At 40.8% G+C, this 12,931-nt stretch overlaps 1 pseudogene; it reads right to left on the minus strand.

Annotated features, from left to right (window-relative positions):
- Positions 1 to 2,479: 2,479 nt before the first annotated feature.
- LOC144516485 (red-sensitive opsin-like) lies at positions 2,480 to 4,128 on the minus strand (annotated as a pseudogene).
- Positions 4,129 to 12,931: the final 8,803 nt, after the last annotated feature.

Here is a 12,931-nt window from a genome sequence, read left to right on the forward strand (position 1 = left end):
GTACGCAAGTCCAAGCAGGTGATATGCATCTGTGAGCAGGTTGAATCTCTGAAGAATCTGAAAGAAGCACAGAGGGCACTCTTTACAAGAAGCACAGCTTTTGTTGACAATTTCCATGTCCTCCTCCATTCCATCTGATCCATCATCCACCATTGGTTGGTGATAGTTTCAGCCTATCCCATTGGTCTGCTAAGCTTTTCAGCTCCATCTGCAGGTTGTCAACAGTTGCCCTGCTATCAAATTTCACCAGGCACTTCCTGAGGTCTTCAAATGCTGATTTAGGGAGAGCACTGGTTCGGATAAGGTGAAAGTTTTTAGGATGCAGAAATGACAGATCAGCATAAAGAGTCTCATGGGTCAGAAATCTTTGTTGGATGGCCTCACTAGCTGTATCAAGAATTTGATTATGTACCCCAACCTCATAGGCTCTCTCTGCATCAGCCATGGGCTCATCCTGAGCAATCTCTCCTGACATGTATTTCTTCCTTTTGACTCTTTTCTGGGGCAGTGCAGCCTCCATTCAATATCTGTGTCCTCATCCTGCTCTTCTATTTTTGCCTTTGACAGTGGAGATGTAAGCTCAAATATTCTGAGGAATAGTTGAGCTGTAAGAATTGTCTCATACCTGAGTAAGCCCTCTTTTATCCTCTGGCTTCGGTGCGTACATTTCCTTTTGTTGTATCACTATCTGAGTGGTCTCAGCCAACACAAGGCTGAGGACATGCGCATAGCACCACACATGCACATTGTGGTTGGGGAACTGTAATGTGAGCAACGCAGAGAAGCCTCTGTACTGTCCCTGCATGTTTGAAGCCCCATCTGTGGAATTTCCTATGCACAGGCTTATGTCCAATTTCAACATTGATCTTGCCCTGCTACATCCTGAGTTGTGTCCAGCTGCACAGAAAACATTCCTGCTTTCTGGATCTCGGTGGAGATGTTTTCTTGAATTAAGGTCCGGATTGCATCAATGACAGAGTTCATGGTTGTTTTGGACAGTAATGTAGCAAATTAACCTCTGCCACTTGACCCTAACTCATGCATTTGTTTGCTTTTTGCAATAGCATTATTGAGATGTTCTTTCAAGCACACATCGTACTTTCCAAGCAATATTATTAGCTCCAAAAAATTGCCATGGTCTATACTACCAATATCGAGGTTTGGTGCACATGCTCCAGTCTGACATTCCACTCAGAAAAATGCTGGGGTCAGTTACCTTGCCAAAAGCCAGGCACAAAAAGCAAAATAAAGAATGACGCTCACTACAGTACGTCAGCCACTTCTGGGTTTTGCCTTCTCTATTAATGAAGGCCTTCTTGACTTCTTATTCGTGTCTTGTTTGGGATATTTAAAAAATGTTTGCATGATAGCAGGATCAGGACGGGCAAAGTAGTCTATAGCTTGTTCTTCCTCGCTGTCTCCTCAACTTCTATCTCAACAACCTGGCATGACTAGACAGACAGAGAGAGAAAGGGGTGATTGGCTGGGAAATACCACAACCAATTACTTGCAAGATATATACCTACAATTTACAATTAAAACAAAACCATAATAGTAATAAGCAAACAGTTGTTTACTTCATGGAGTTTTTTCATGGTATATTATGTTATACTAACTTCTTATATTCAATACCATACAGATAACTTTTGATTCAATTGTACCTATGCTTAGTGGCCACAGTGGTTAAAACAGGGTAACCTAGTAATACTGTGTCCTCCAATTTAGCTAGATAGATAATTTATTTTATTTCTTATATAACTGCTAGCCTATAACAAATCAGTTGTGTGAGCGTGGTATATGCCCATAATCTTCCCCTTCAGTACTTCATTCAGTATTATTCATGTTATTGCATCACTCTCCTCCTCCTCAGCTTCGTCCCTGTCATGATGTTGTTTCTGCTTCTCTGTATAGCCAGCCACCTCTCCTCCTTGTCAGAAATTTTGGCACATTTTGAGGCATCCTCCTGTAGATTCTTAATCTTCTAATTTCTCTGCACCTCCCTTGCGCTTTGGTGGTCGTTCGTCCATTTTAACGTGGATGCTAAACTTCCAGCATAAGCATAACTGTTACAGCTCGTGTCTCAGGGCCGGGAGCGGGGTAGGGGGTTCCTGGATTTGATTGGGTCTTTCAAGACAGTAAAATGTTAGTATGGTCTCTTACTAAACAGTAACATTAGCACCAGTTATAAGGGAAATGTTCAAGGTTCTAACAGTAATGAACAATCTCTGCACTGGTAGTTATTAAAAGTCACCAAAAGGAAAACTTTCACTATGGTTGATATTTTTATGTTCATCTGAAAAAAGACCAGTCGTATATAATGATTCATTTCCTTTTTATTTATTTTTTTGTTTTTGTCATTTGCAAGAAAGCTATATTTACTAAAAATAAATAATTAAACAATACATATTTACTGTACAAATCATAATTCTCTCTCGGTTCTCTGTTGTTGTTTTCTCCAAAAGAAAGAACATCAACAGCTTTACGCAGGAGCCACGGAGGAGACCTCTGTCTTTGATGAGGATACCTCAGAGCCATCATCCACTTGTTTGCCAAACAGTTGCATGATACATGAACGGAACTGATAAGGAAAAAATAAAACAGTATGTTACAAATTTAAAGCAAACACATCCGATTCAGACAAGCTGATCAATGTGGCAATGTTACTGTTGTACCCACCTGCCGGTTCATGAAGACATATATAACTGGGTTCCAGATGGTGGCGCTTTTTGCAAAGTATGCAGGCATGGAAGCAGCCAGAGGATGGAAGGCATATCCAGGGTTAGCCGCAGCATAGCAGGCAAAAGTAGTGTAAGGTCCCCAGCAGAAACAATATGCGAAAAATCATGACAACGACCATTCTGGATACTTCTCTCTCAGCTTTCTGGGTTGACTCTGATTCCTTCTGCTGCATAGCAACCTGTGATCCACAAATCAACAGAGTGTGAGATAATGCCAGGCTGTGATCTACTGTATATAGAGTATAAAACTGCTGGTAAGATAACTTACTGAATGGATAGCCATAAATACTGCAAGGTAGCAAACAATGATGATGCTAAGAGGAATGAAGCAACATGTAATCATAAGAGTAATCATGTAGGACTGGACTCCAGGGTCTGTATTTCCACTGAATACATCAGGTCCACAGGAAGTCTTCAGTCCATGAGGCCAGTACCTGATGCAAGAAAATGTTTAGTATACGGTTCCACTGATTAATTCCAAAATCAGTTTTTTCTAAGATAAAAAAACCGCATGCTACCTGCTCCATCCAAAGACGGGGGGAGCAGTCCAAAACGCTGCCCAAACCCAGCAGAACACTATTCCAGCTACGGCCATTTTGGCATCAAACTTGACGTTTCCAAAAGGTTTGCACACAATTATCCATCTCTCAAAGGAGATGACAGTGAGGGACCAGAGACCAGCAATGCCTGTGTAAAGAATAAGGATACTAAGTAAAGGTCTTTAACTTTTAGTCTGATAACATATGCAACACCAAGAAAACTCTCTTTCCAAACACCTTCCAATCAAAGAGAAAGAACAGCGACCACTTACCACAACATGCGACAGTGTAGCCCTCAAAGACGCACATTGGGTGTCCCAGAATGAAGTAACCAAAAAATTGGTTGCATACACTGATGGTACTGGCAAGAATTGTCTCCATTATATCAGCAAATGCAAGATTTACCAAGATCCAGTTCAGAGGGTGACGGAGTTTCTTGAACTTTGCCGTGGCCACCAAGACGAGACCGTTGGTGAAGAGTGATGCGACAACCACCACGGACATCCACAGTGTTGCAACGTGGTAACACCATCGCGGAGCAATGTGGTAATTTGGACCCTCAAAGGGACCTGAAAGAAAAAAAGGAATCTCATATTTAGTCACACAATTTAGATATGATAATAACCAAATACAATAATTGTAAGTTTATAAAATTCAGCCATAGTGACATAGTTGCTTTAAAAGTCAACAAAATATGATGGTAATTTGCTCTGGCCAATGAATTATTAAAAAAGTAAAATGATAATACCTCTGGTATGATTGCTGTTTGTGTAAGCAAAGCCACCACTCTGTGTTGCATCTTCATTGTACCGCCTGGCAGCAAATGCCTGTTTTCCCCACTCTTCTGCCATTCTGATCGTAGAAGGAGGACCTTAGCAGTAAACCTTTCTTGTCACTTGCAACCTCCTTGGGTGACTGGTGCCCCACATCTGACTTTAGCTTTTATACCTGTGCTTCAGAGACCTCTGATAGGATTAGATAGTTAGGTTAGCAGAGGTGTCCTGCTTAGTCCTGCTTAAGACACAACATTCCCAAATAATCTTGTTACAAACAGATTTCCGTCCACTCCATTAAAATGGGATTAGATAGATAGATAGATATACAGGCAGACATAATTGAGTCATAATTTGCCTTCATTGATAACTGATATAGCCAGTATTGTCTACTTCTTACTATTTCTAACTATAGTAGTGTAATATTAAGTAACACTGACTATGTGTATCAAATGATGACTTAAAGGAGAACTCTGGCCAATTTTTACATTAATTTTGATCGCTATAAATATGCGAGTACTCTCCATAGAAAAAAAAACGAGCCAAATCGGTGCTAGTAACACAGAGTTGCTGCAGCTACGTGTAGAGCTCTCACCAAGGGGGTAAGCTTCTCCTCGGAACGCGTAGCTCCTATGGCGCCATTTTGATGCTACCAAGCCATTATCTCCCGTTAGCATTCCATTGACTGCCATTCATTTTGGCGTCACTTTGACAGTGAATAACTTTACATCTGAAGCGTTTAAAGACTCTATTTGTTCATTGTTTATTTCTAAAGAAATACGACAATGTATGAAATGCTCCATTACCTTGTACCTCACGTTATGGCTCCGTAGCAGCCTTTTTGTAAAAATAGGCTAACGATTGTGTCATAACCATGTGACTTACTGTCGCACAGTGGAGAAATTATCGTACAGTACAGGAGAAGCTCGCAGGCAGTTTTGACTCACATTAGCTGTTTAAGTTTAATTACTAATGTTAACTAGCATTTTAGTTAGCAATAATTAGCCTGTGCCTATGTTATCTCCTTACATATACCTACGCTCTCCGTCTCTGCAAGATTCGGAATGATGAAAAGGAGATTTCTCTTGGCACAGCTACCAGAAGACTTACAACTTTCAGACAGGTTGCTCACGTCACATCTACATCTTCGAGCTCAGTTGGAGGCTGCGCAGTAACGCTCAGCCCTTACCGGAAAAGTGCTTCTAATATCCTTCACTGGTCTCCGTCCAGAGCAACGGGATCTGTTGGTCCATTTTATATATGTCAATGGCTTTCACTTAGCTAAAACAGCAGTTTTGGGGGCATGTTCTAAAGAGTGCCTTTGTGCCTCTTAACAGACACAAAATGAAATTAAAATGTCTGTGCAACGTGACAACAAGACTCAGACATTGTTTAAATTCACCTACACTGTCTCCTGCCAGTAGCTACCTTGCCCTGCTAGCTGCTGGCTGCCGTCAGGGATGAATGTGTTGTTCAGCCCGGCTTCGGTTAAAATCATCACGCAGCAGTTCCGTGTATATTTGTAGCATATATATCCTTTTTGTGTGCGATCGATCTGGCGTTGGTGAGTAGGAGAATTGGCAGTGGCGATCTGTGTGATAGTTCCCTTAAGCCCCTGACATACCAACCAGACGGCCAACCCTCGGCAGAAAAGGCAGTTGGATTGATCAGTCTCCCCGAGTTGGTCAAAAAAGTGCCTCAGAACACACCAAAGCAACAAGACGTAATACGTCTCCATAACAGTAGGCGGCGCTAATCTGTGTTGTCGCCCAAAAATGAAAACTGCTGATTGGACGAACGCGTCATGTGGGTCTGGCTTCTCCGGAAATTCAAAGCCAGACTGTCATGGCGGCTTGTTCAGAATACGATCTCATATTTTACTAAAATAGTTCACCGAAAGTTTCTGAAAACATTTTAAGTGAGAAATAGGCCATGCAGTTGCTGAATCTGTCAAATCGGCCAGAATGAAGGCCAATGCCCCCTCCAACGGACGACAGCATGGAACACACGGAACAGATTTGAGTCACTGATCTCACCAGACTGTCCGATGGCCGATTATCGGGTTAGTGTGTCACGACCTTTAGCCAGGCTAGCAGGCCAAACCGGCATCCTTGCTTCTGCTTTGTCTTTTGTCCCCGCCGTCCTCGCCTCCCGCTGCCGATAAGAATCAACAGAGCGCCCGGTGGTCTGGCTATGTCCTCCAGACAGGGCTGGACTGGCCATCTGGCATTCTTTATTGACACTGGCCTGACCCAATCAAATCCAGGAACCCCCTTTCCCACTCACGGCTGCAAAGAAATACCATAAATATACAAATCATAACTCTAAGAATTAATTAATTATTTAAGTGTAAGATCAACAGATACGTCTTGAGACCCCTCTTGAAGGATCCAAACCTATCATATGAACGCAGAACACTAGGCAACTCATATCATAGAACGCACGCATATTTTAAGAGGACTGTCTGCAGGGAATAGAGCTCAACAGTCCCACCGACAGCGGGTTCCGGAAGTAAAAATGCAATGCATTGCAACAATGCAATTTCTTCATTGACAAATTGGAGTATAAGCCATAAAATCGTAACTGTCGATGATGGACTTAAAACCAGCATGCCGACATGACTCAGCGATTGTACATGCTCATATAGACGCCACAAATCATGGGGCACTACCCTTGTTTTGAGATAAATGTCTTTTATTTGCGATGTCTTGGATAAGTACTTCATTACCCACAATCCTGAACAATCCCACAATCCCACAGTGATGCCTCTGATTGGTGGAACTCATGCTGGTAAGGAGGGGGAAGGGGGGGGGGTGTCAGTACCCGATCTGTGCTGCCTGCACGATCTGTCACGAGGATTTACGACACTGCACGAATCACGATCTGTTCCACGCTTCTGCCGTTAGCCTCTGTCGGGAAGCTAACGTTAGTTTAGCTAACAGCTAATCAGGCTAACCGCTAGCTGACAGCTTAATTCAGTCTAAAATAACGTTAACTCAAACTTAACACTGGGTAAAGCCGGCTACAGCTGACGTAACAGCCGTTATATATGTAACGGTTATTTTGAGGTTTTATTTTGAGGGTCTTTTAAAGTTATTACATTCTCAGCTAGAAGTTAGCCAAATTAGCTGTTAGCTAAACTAACGTAGCTTCCTTTAGTTTATGGGATGAGTAGTTCCTTCGCTCTGAAATGACAATATGTACACAGTCTTGTACCTTTGACTTTTTTGGGATTTTCTGTTCGTTTTTTTACTTGAAATTATACGTTGTATGCTTATGAGTCACGTACCGTCTGGTTAGCCTAAGGCATGGTCTAAAACTCTTTATATACAGATTTTTCCAGACGTCAATGGGAGAAGTGAATGGGAAATTTACTTCCGGAACCCAAGGTCTCTCAGAGGAGGGGCGGGACTGTGTCTGACCAATCACGGTGGGTGTGGGCTGCCTGGGCCAAAAATGCCAGGGCCGATTTTTTGTCCCAGTCCAGCCCTGCCTCCAGAGGACAGATCATGCCTTCGCGGCGAAAAATTCTAGTTTATTTCGCACTCAAAAATAGGTAATTGAGCACTGTAGTGATTATGACCATATCAGTGACTATCTAACTACATGGAAACGGGATAAATGATGCCTGTGGCTTGCACAGTAATAGCGTTACTGAAGGCTAGCTGTAGCCTCGCGTTGTCTCGTGGGAATTCAGTTGTAGCAGGAAAAGGTAAACAGTAGTGTGCAGATCGGAGCTTAGTGTGTGAAGAGCGGAGGTGTTCACAAGGGAAGAAGCTTGGAGTAACGTAACTATGGAGAATATAGCAGATATACAACACACGGAAGAGCCTTTTAAGTTTGATGGTCGTCCTTATTTATTCAAACCCAAGTATACAAACGAAGAACTAGCCTCACAAGAGTTGGAAAGAACGAGACAGAGGGGCCACAGGCAGATGAAGCAGCTGCTCCAAGTCTCCTACTCACCAACGCCAGATCGATCGCACACAAAAAGGATATATATGCTACAAATACACACGGAACTGCTGCATAATGATTATCACAGAAGCCGGGCTGAACAACACACTCATCCCTGACGGCAGCTAGCAGCTAGCAGGGCAAGGTAGCTACTGGCAGGAGACAGTGTAGATGAATTTAAACAATGTCTGAGTCTTGTTGTCATGTTGCACAGACATTTTAATTGCATTTTGTGTCTGTTAAGAGGCACAAAGGCACTCTTTAGAAAATGCCCCCAAAACTGCCGTTTTAGCTAAGTGAGAGCTCTACACGTAGTTGCAGCAACTCTGTGTTACTAGCACCAATTTGGCTCGTTTTTATGGCGAGTACTCGCATATTTATATATATATATATATATATTTATATATATATATCAAAATTAACGTGAAAATTGGCCGGAGTTCTCCTTTAAGCTTCAAAGCAATTTTTTCTTGTACTTTGGATGGAGTGGAATAATTCCACATTGGGACACTTAATATCATGAAATGCTTCCATTGCATAATATTAAATTAATTTGGGAAGTTACGTAAGACAAACACCACAGAACTGTGCAATTCAACTTCTTTTTTTAAATGTATCTACATAACAAATCTTGAGCTCAAACTTGACTTTTTGACTTTTGACCTCTATTTTGAAGTTACTGTACTTTTATTGTCTGAAAAAAGTGAGAAGTAACGCCAAGGCAGTAATTTCCACATTATCAATATTTGGTTGCCTCTCACCATTTAAAAAAATCATTATACTAACACCTGTATAAAATCTAGTGATGACATATATTTTTGTTTTACAATTACTTATAGCCATTTACTTATTGCTATCCTGTTCCCTAATTCAATTTGAACGTTCCAAAACAAAGTCAAAGAGCGATAACTGGTGTTACGGTGTTCTGCCTTGGTTTCTCCTGGGCTTTTCAATGTTACTGTTAAGACAACCCATTATTTTCTCAAGAAACAATGAAATTGAATCAAGATACTTATCCACATGATAAAGGATGTCTTGAATGTCCCAAAAATATTAATTTCATTAACTAATTAAAATTAACTAATTTTTCGACCAAAAACAAAGTTACTGCCTTTTGCCTTTGCAGGGCAGTATAGCTGGGTACCCTGGGCATATGAGGTCTGCCAAGTCTTAAAGCAGCTTAGTTAGACAAGTGTTAATCCACATAAAGCGGCAATTACAGTTAGTAAGACAGTAAGACAACTCTAATCCCTCCAGAAAGAGAGGTGACATCAGAACATATAATTTTAAGACTCTCCTTTGATCCTACAACTCACGTCATAGTCCTCATGTTAAGGGAAAAAGAGGATAGAAACATGATTTATGAGGAACGACTTCTGAAGAACACTTTCAAAAGGATGGCGTCAAACAGCATGATAGGCATGCACAGATTCTTAGTATTGAGTTTTTATCCTAAAGGCAGGATACAGGGGCAGGATAAGCCAACAGCAAGGCCATTATAAAATGTTACGTTTTATGCTAGTTAGCTAGCAAATTGTAACAAATTATTGTCACTCATCTGACGATAGCAATATGCTTTACTATGCTGTGACAAGGGTTAGGGTCAGTGTGTGGAAGTTATTAAATTTGACAAATTTTGCGGCTGGCTCTCTTTTTCTTGTAACATTACTACTGCTCGTTCAGCCTCACCTCCACTACTAAGTTTATACAGAAGTTAGTCCGTTGCGATGGCAACGGTACACATAAAAACGGCCGTTGCTCTGACAATTGTGGTACGTTGATTTTAATTGGAACATCCTTTCGGTCCATTTTATTTCTATGTTAGAGGTTTCTTTTACTTGCTTCCAAAACAAATGCATGAACTAACCAGATCAAGATCTTTACAACACGAGCCAGGGGTGCTCATGGAAACACTACTCCTTTTTTCCACAGGGGCCGCCAAAATCAACTCAAAATGGAGGTTCCTGCTTCAATTGTGGATCTTTTATCTACTGTATTTCTATTCACTTTATCATTCATTATTAAGGTTGTTTTAAAACAGATATGCCCTTCATTGCCTGGTCAAGAGCCTCTGTACCAAGTAACCATAGCTATTGATAAAATTGACACTATATCAATGTGTCTTGCAGAAGGCATTGTAGAGTAGCAGCTGTTGATCAGTTTCTCCCCTCTAAGTGTTGAACCTCTAATCAGATCTGCTTTGAACTAGGTGAAGATTTCTCATGTCCCAGTATACCAAATCAGATTATACAGACACATCAGGTTCTTTCACAAAACAGATTAACATTAAATCTGAGTAATTAAATCTGGCATTTCACACGTAGCACTTTAATCTTTCCAGCAATAGTACATCCCAGAGCATAGGTTAACAAATGCTAATGTATTAGTTAATTTTAATCTGTTAATTGTGCTTTTCTTAATTCTCCTTCTTGCTCAAATAGGCTACCTGGCTCGCAGATTTGATAAGAACTCCATGTCGGACAAGGACTGCACATCAAGAAGAGGATGGATCCTGAAACTAAAGAAATCTGTAAAGGTTTCTTCTTTTTTCCTTTATTTCCAAATATGTCTTAAATAATATTAGTAGGCTAAATAACAGAATTTCTATTATTGTTTATGAAGTAGCTAATACTAATGTCTTGGTGAGAGTGTTTTGCTTTCTTTATCTTGATATATATTTCCATGAATGCTGTGATGTTTCGATGGGTAGGTCTGGAATTCCGCTAGTTCTGAACTATTCGTGGTTGGTAAAAGTTCACTACTAGCAGAACTCGTTTATGCACTCGCTGTATGATAGCAGGTGGTCTGCATGTGTATTAAATTATTACACTGGTGTAAAGTGAACCGAGTCCACCTTTGCTACTCATCGAGTTCACTTCACATCAGGTAATAATCCTATTCTAAGATTTGTGTGCAAATGTTGTTGAGGGATGTTGTAACGACCAGAAGACTCTTGTTTTCCCTTTGCATTTCCCTGCAGCGGCTGACCCATGATGGCCTAAACCCAGAGGCATTGGTTTTAATGGTAATTCCAAGTATTGATTTGATTGATTGATTTTCATATTTTCTCACAGTAGCAGAGTGGCAATCGGGAGAGTCAGGACATTTCCCCGTGGGCCGGTAGTGTTTTGAGGCCGCGAGGGCCTGTCTGATAATAGTTATACATTGTAAGTTCTTAGCAACACCAGCCGGCGGCCTGGTGTGCGGCCGCATGCCCGCTGCATGTCAAACTGTGAAGCCTCTGCTCAACCCGTACGGCGGGCTGCAACATCCTCTTATTTCAATACTTAAACACAGGCTAATCAGAAAGCACTAACGAAGTGCTGGTACCAAAAGTGACAAAAGTGCTGGTAAAACACATTATTTAAAAATAATGTACTAAAAAGCTACGTGTCTACCATTTCGAAAGTTTGTTTAGATTCTCTGAAACTGCCGTTTCAGTAGCCTACTCTATTCAAAATTCCAAAATAAAAAGACGTATTAACAGGAAGTGGAAGGCAGGGGGTCAGGGTACTAAAACATAATCCGTTTTTCGTTTCAAACCAAAATGAAAAAACAAAACTATGAGCTGCGTTTTCCTGTTTTTCCAATGTCCATACAAATTAAAAATTAACTGGAAAACTGCTCGTTTTTCATCTGTTGTTTTTTTGTTATTCATGTTTCCGTTTTAACCCAACAGCAAGAATACAGGCTTATTTTTCTAATGTGCATAATCATTGAAAATCCGATGGAACAAGAGGTCTCGTTTTTGTTTTGTATAATGTCCTAATGGGCTTATGTGTTGAAGATCAACCGGAGCTGGACCGGAAGTAACATTAACGTGTCAAAATAAAAAGTGTGTGAAAACTGTAGGCTTAACTGCAAGAAGAACCAGGCACTTTAACAATTATTGGTGGCCTGTAGCTTCAGATTAGGCTAAATTTAGCTATTTTGTTTTTATATAAAGTATTTAGTTGAGTAGCAATAATGAATAGGTTATTGTGGAAACTCCCCTGTTCCATATAGTTTACTCCATTAAAAAACATATAACGTTAGGCTATATAAAAAGTCACCAGCAGAGGTCCCCATCATCCGCTACCAAGGTTGTAAAATGGACATTGTTTTAAAATAGTAGTAGGCTAATAATAGTTTAAAATTACATTTTGGACCTTTTGTTTTTCTCTCTTAGTTTTGTTTACAGTACATCCACATGCACACAGAGTCTGGTGCATGTTTATGTTATATCATATGGTGCTATGGACTTAAGTGGCAAATCTGATTCAGCAAAGGAGGCCTACTGTGCTGTCTGAATCATCCTATAACCCTTCGTTAAACAAATACAGCACAGACAATGTTAATACAGTTCCTGTTATATTTGTAGACTTTCAAAAAGTCAGATGATTATGGTATCAGTGCTCGAATTACGTGGGAGCCAGAGGGAGCCGAGCTCCCATAGAGTGAGGACCGGCTCCCATGAAAGCAACAAAGTCAAAAATCTGAGGGGGTCTCTCATATCTGAAGGTGTCTGCCATATGTGGCATTGTAATTTAATCTTAAACAATGCTCATTATCCATCCCTGTGTGGTCTCTTACCATTAAAGACGTTAAATTAAAATATAAAATATAGGCTACTACGGGACGTAGACCTGAGCCTACCCTACGCTCATGAACGCAGCATGACTGCACTTCACCACCACACCACTAGGCTACGTGAGCGAACCGCATGCGATTGATTTGACAGCACTCGCAAGTCCAAAGAAGTCACCTTGCTTTTAGCTTAATGTGCTTTTGAGGTAAATACCACCAATACATCTTAAATAAATACATCTGTAGCTATCCTCTGCCATTCAGAGCTCTGGAAAAGTTCCCAGATATTTTGAAACACCTGTCAGCAATACAATGCAATCTCTGACGGCGGAATATTCAGTGAATAGGCTACTCGACA

The sequence above is a fragment of the Sander vitreus genome, chromosome 4 (assembly GCF_031162955.1).
Source record: "Sander vitreus isolate 19-12246 chromosome 4, sanVit1, whole genome shotgun sequence".
In the NCBI taxonomy this organism is placed as follows: domain Eukaryota; kingdom Metazoa; phylum Chordata; class Actinopteri; order Perciformes; family Percidae; genus Sander; species Sander vitreus.